This window comes from Chinchilla lanigera, unplaced genomic scaffold (assembly GCF_000276665.1).
Source record: "Chinchilla lanigera isolate Chin_1 unplaced genomic scaffold, ChiLan1.0 scaffold00038, whole genome shotgun sequence".
Classification (NCBI taxonomy): Eukaryota; Metazoa; Chordata; class Mammalia; order Rodentia; family Chinchillidae; genus Chinchilla; species Chinchilla lanigera.
The window spans coordinates 18,546,273-18,552,272 of NW_004955439.1; the positions used below are offsets into that span (position 1 = coordinate 18,546,273).

Here is a 6,000-nt window from a genome sequence, read left to right on the forward strand (position 1 = left end):
GTCTTTCAGATGCCAAAGGAAGAATGTCTGTGACAACAGTTATGAGTCTGAACTGAAGGGGTGATGGAGGACATCAGCCCTAATAATTTCGTGAGTGACACAAGTGACAAATCTATGTGATCATCATTGCAGGCACTCTGATGTGTGCCAGGTTGGGCACTCAGTGTTTTGCACACATTGCTTCACCTAACCCTCATGACAGCCCTACTAGGTGTGGGCCCTGGGGCATTAGTCTCCCTAGTTAATAATTTTTTTTGCAGTATCAGGGATAGAACTCAGGACCTTGTGCTTGCCAGCGAGACGCTTATGCCACTGAGCTATATCCCCAGCGCTTCCCTAGTTAATAATGGCAGAAACAAAGATAAGAAAACTGCAGTAACATGCCCAAGAACACACAGGTTGTAAATGCATGAATGGATCATGGTTAACACTCTCCAGACCAAGTCAGAAATCATCAGTCCTAAGCTTCAGCCAGTGCAGCTGCAGTGAGCCAAGCTTACTCCCCTCTGCCTCCCATGCTCTGCACAGTTACACGAGCAATAACACTGCACTCACTAACTTGCCTTACCTGGAAGAGAGCAAGGGTAAGATGACATAAAGAATAAGCAAAAGAGCTGCTTGCTAGATATCTCCAAAGAGACTATCAATGTAGAATTTGATGAGAAGTTGCAGCTGATCAAGGGGATGACCATGCTAAACTCACTGATGAAGTGTATTTATAAAGAACTCAAAAATATTAGACTCCTCCAAAACAAAGTCAAAATTGGTCAACTAAAATGAATAGACACTTCTAAATAAAAGAAGTACAAATGACAAATAAATACATTGAAAACGTATCTAGCCGTTACAGAAATGCAAATTAAAACAACACTGAGATTCTATCTTACTCCAGAAAGGACAGCTATCATCAAGAAATCAAATAATAACAAGTGCTGGCGAGGCTGCAGGGGAAAAGGAACACTTCCACCCTGTTGGTAGGGATGTAAACTATTACCACCAGTATGGAAATCAGCATGGAGATTCTTCAAAAACTAAAACTAGCAGTTTCACTCAATCCAGCTATTCCTCTTCTAGTTATCTTCCAGAAAGAGTTAAAGACATTATATTACAGTGGCATACATACTCATGTTTATAGTGGCACAATTCACAATAGCTAAATCTTGGGAGTGGGTTATATGTCCATCAACAGAAGAGTGGATAAAGAAAATGTGACATTTATGCACAATAGAGTACTGCTCTGTCCATAAAGATACACTTGAATCATTTGTAGGGAAATGGATACCTTTTGAGATCATAATGTTAAGTGAAATAAATAAGACACAGGTGCTTAAATACATCATGGTTTCTCTTATATGAGGAGCCTGAAACATAAATAAATATCAAAATAAAGCTAAATAATAGGAAAAAAGGAGATAGATCTCTTGCAAAAGGAAAGGAAACCATGAGATAGAAGGCAAGGGGATGGAAGGGAAAGGGGAAGAAAAAAGATGTATAGCCAGGTGTGGTGGTGCACATCTGTAACCCCAGCACTCAGCAGGCTGAGGCAGGAGGATTGCTGTGAGTTTGAGACCAGCCTGGGCTGCAAAGTGAGCTCAAGGCCAGCCTGAGCTGCATAGAGAGACCCTGTCTCAAAAAGACAAAAAAAAAAAAAAAGATGTATATGCGCATGTACCAACTCCTCACAAGGAGTGCAACCATTGTATACTGCATACATGTGTGATAAAAGATAAAACCTGAAAAAAACAAGTGCAAGTTCTAAAACTACATACACAAGGAGCATTTGCTTTATTTGTTCTGTGGTGAGAAACAGTCGTTAGCAAGACAAAAATACAAAAAAATGAATCAAATGATTAATTTTGGACCTGTAATCCTTGCATTTTAATATCCCCTGCGATTTCTCATTCTGTATCAGACAGCATTTATGTGGAGCTCTCTCCACATAAACCATTAGTTCCTGGAGCAAAGTCAAAACATCTTTCTACTCTTCTTGTTAACCAAATATGAGAGCTGTTACTGTTTTGTTAAACTATAGTGGAAGAAGTTTCTCTTACCAACCAACCTAGTAGATGATTAACCACTAAGTCCTTTCACAAGTAAGAAAGGTGAGCTTTACATAATTCAATTCCACAAACAGTTATTGAATACTTCTAAGAGCAAGATACTGCACACAGTCAAGAGAGTAAGCAAAGATGAGTGAAACAAAATCACCTATTGGTTTTTTAGACCAGAAAGGAAATTGGGGCTGGGGATATGGCTTAGCGGTACAAGTGCCTGCCTGGAAAGCGCAAGGTAATGAGTTCAATTCCTGGTACCAAGAAAATTTTTTTTAAAAAATGAACTTTCTCAGAAAGGAAATTGTCCCTCCCTCCAGGATTTATGAATTAGTAGGAGCAAAAAATGTGATGCAAATACAAAATGAATAACTACAATTTTAGGCAAAATATGTGGGAGATAAAGTTTGTAGGTATATCTTAATACTGTATTTCTTTCAACTATTTACCACAGAGTAGGTTAACGAATTTAAATGTACAATGATAGTGATGATAATAAGTTAAACTTTTATACCTAATATGTACCAAGCACTGTTTTAATTTCAAGAATGTTATCATTATTTAATCTCTGTAACAAATGACAATGCTTTGATGTAGATCTGTCAGCTTTCGCAGCAGCAGTATCGTAGCCAATGAGGTGTCTCCAAGCTGCAAGTGTTGCTAACTGATGTAGATTTGTAGATACAGGTGAGGAAACCAAGGCTTAGGAGGAGGTTAAGTCATTGCTGAGTGTCTCCTACTCCCTGATATAGCTTTGTGTGTGTGTGTGTTTTCTTTCTAGCTGAGACCCTTATGAACAAAAGGAGGAGGAGCACAGGCATTGAGAACAGCACAGTTCTATGAAAGTATGCCAAAAAACAATGTGAATGAATGACAGGCCAGAAGCCAAGCATAATGGTAAGATCCTGAGAAAGCTAACAGGTACGGCAAGTCAATGCTTCATTGGGGTGCTGCATGGAGAAAGCAAGACATAGAATTCCCTGCCTGACTGTCAAAGGGATCAAAGCACTCCGCAGCCCAGACTTTTCCACTGGGCATGCAAACCTTGAGCAAAAAGGTTTTCCAGGGAGCACCCAGATTCAGCAGATTTTAAGAATTTAAATTTACAGTTTTTAAACATTAAACATTTAAACTGTTCCCCAAAAATGTTCCCTCAGAAAAGCTCCTGGTGTCCCCTTTTCTCAACTCCCCTTTCACAATAGTTCTGCCACTTCACACAAGAAGGAAATCACTCACTCATCCCAAATGTGACAGTGTACCTCCTTGGATGCAAAGCCCCAGGCCCCATGGCTCCAGGCTCCAGGCCCCAGGCATGCTTGATAATGCACAGTCCGTGCTAGTACATACAGGGCTAAGAAGCAAATCCTGTCTTAAAGCAGGAAGTTTCCAGGTTTCGGCTTTTTAGAAAGATTGAAGACAAACTTAACAATGTGTCACCTCTTAGGTCACTAAATATGATTTTTGATTACTGAATTGCTATGCTATTGTGGTATATGACTATTTTAAAAAATCCACAAAGAATTGAGTCATATTGTTATAACACCTTCCACTCAACTCTTTATTTATTTTATTTATTTATTTTTTTTGGCTTTTCTCCGGTACCAGGAACCGAACTCACGACCTTGCGCTTGCCAGGCAGGGGCTTTTGCCGCTAAGCTAAATCCCCAGCCCTCAACTCTTTATTTATAACAGCAGCAAGGGCCGGGTGTGGTGGTGCATGCCTGTAATCCCAGCACTTTGGAGGCTGATGCAGGAGGACTGTTGTGAGTTCGAGACCAGCCTGGACTATAAAGTGAGTTCAAGGCCAGCCAGAGCTGCATAGCAAGATCCTGTCTCAAAAAGACCAAAAAAAAAAAAAAAAACCCCAACAGCAAATTTGGCCTGTATTTATATCAATACAATAATTCACAGGCTGGAAATTGATGCCAGGCCCTATTTTATTCTCACACTAAATTAGAATCTACCCAAATACATAGACCCATTGAAATGAAGAGTTTAGGTTATCTCATTAAGAGAATTACGTAAAATTTCACTTTTAGAATTAAAAATTATTTATTGGAACTTGCTTTTTTTTTTTGGTACCGAAAATTGAACTCAGGACCTTGTGCTTGCCAGGCAGGCGCTTATGCCACTGAGCTATATATATCTCCAGCAGGAACTTGTGATATATCTATATTTTTAATGCATGGTGTATCTCTCTGTGGTCTCTACCTGTCACATATCATTGCTAGGAAGAAATCCCATAGTGCACAACAAGGGGTCACACATAAAACAGAGCAGAAACTATGGCTCCTTGACTTCCCCACCCCGGCAGAAACACACCTCAGTCCACACCTGGGTTTGCTCTAGAGCAGCAGCATCCTGCTCCTCTGAGGGTGGGACTGCTGGTGCCAGTTCCCAGCAGTAGTCTGAGAAAGGCAGTTGTCTGTAACAGTGGACAGTGAGCACACAGAAATGCTTAGGTCTCACTTCACTTGGTTAAGAAGAGGCAGTCCCTTGTTGTGGGGGACACTGACACCGCCCCTTCAAGAATTAGGGAGAGCTCCTCTGAGAGGCAGAAGAGCCAAATCCTGAGTCCTTGTGGGCTCGAGGTCTGAGCTACCCAGTTCATGTTAAGGCTTAATAAGGCCCAACCTGACGGCTAACAATAGATATTCTGGGCTTATGTGCTACTCATATTTCTAATGATAAATCAATCTAGGACCTGCTTATTTATCTATCTACACATATACACATAGATTCTGCATATATTTAATTTTGGAACCTTATGGTTAAAAGAGACTATAATATTATTTTAAATGATTGAAGTCTGATAGAATAATTAATAAGAACTGTGAAGAATGTTTACATTAGGTAAATATTCTGAGGAGAACATGAAATGAAAATTATGGGTTTGAGGAAAAAATGTAAAATTTCCAGCAATTAAACAAAAGCTAATTTTTTTCATAGATGATGATGGGAATCAGTTTCCTATGGCATGTAGAGTACACCAGATACATTTAACAGAATGAAAAATAAATTACATAATAAACTTATGATAGCATTTTTAGATGTCAAAATAAAAAGGGAAAGAGACTGCACTACTTTCCAGAACTCTTTTAGGATGAATGCAAATAGCGCTTTTGGAGGTCTCTGCTGTAGAAAAGAGGGGAGGGCCTGGAATAAAAGAAGCCAAAGGGCATATACAGAGCTCACAGAAAAGGTGGGTGCCTGAGAAAAAAAAGGTGGGCTCTTTGGCCAGCCTGGGCGAGGGTGCAGAAGGGCATGAGAAAGGCTGGGAACAGGAAGCTGAGTGCTTCCTAAGTGGACCTCCCGGGTAGCAGAGTCTGCCCCCAACAGCAGCAACTACATTCAGGCTCACTAAGAGGCCAGTCAGGCAGGTGGGCATGAATCAAAGTGAGTCCTATTTTATGGGCACTTTGCCTATCATTAGAAAGTCAGTGAAAGTCACTATACATGTATACATATATTAATACATGTATTATATTAACTGCATATGTTACACATTCATTATTTATTAATCAAAGAAGTTTATTAATGCAAGGATGTTGTTTGCTACTTATCTGATGAACAGTAATTTTACCACATATACAAAGAGATGGGTAGATCTTAGCCAATACAGCATGTGACAGAATGGAAATATGGTTACTGTTTAAATCTTTTAAAAATTTCTCACTTATACATAGCTGTATTTATCTTCTTTAGAAACCACTTTGAAGATACCAAAGCATAGTACAACAACCATTGATAATTACATACCACTTTTGTCTGTAACTCACTATTATTGTCTATGTGTTTTCCTGAGAAACTATCTTGTAGATAACAATATGTAAAACAACAACCATTGATAATTTCCTACCACTTTGTCTGTAATTCGGTAAGCCCCCCTATTACTATGTTATCCTTCTTTTACTCTTTAAAATAATAAAAAAAAAAGGCCAGGCATGGT

General features: G+C 39.3%; 1 protein-coding gene across 3 annotated transcripts in view; it reads right to left on the reverse strand.

Moving 5' to 3' along the window:
• The window catches only part of Pacrg (PARK2 co-regulated), a 511,308-nt gene that overhangs the window by 393,554 nt on the left and 111,754 nt on the right, over positions 1 to 6,000 (reverse strand). The window lies entirely within an intron of this gene.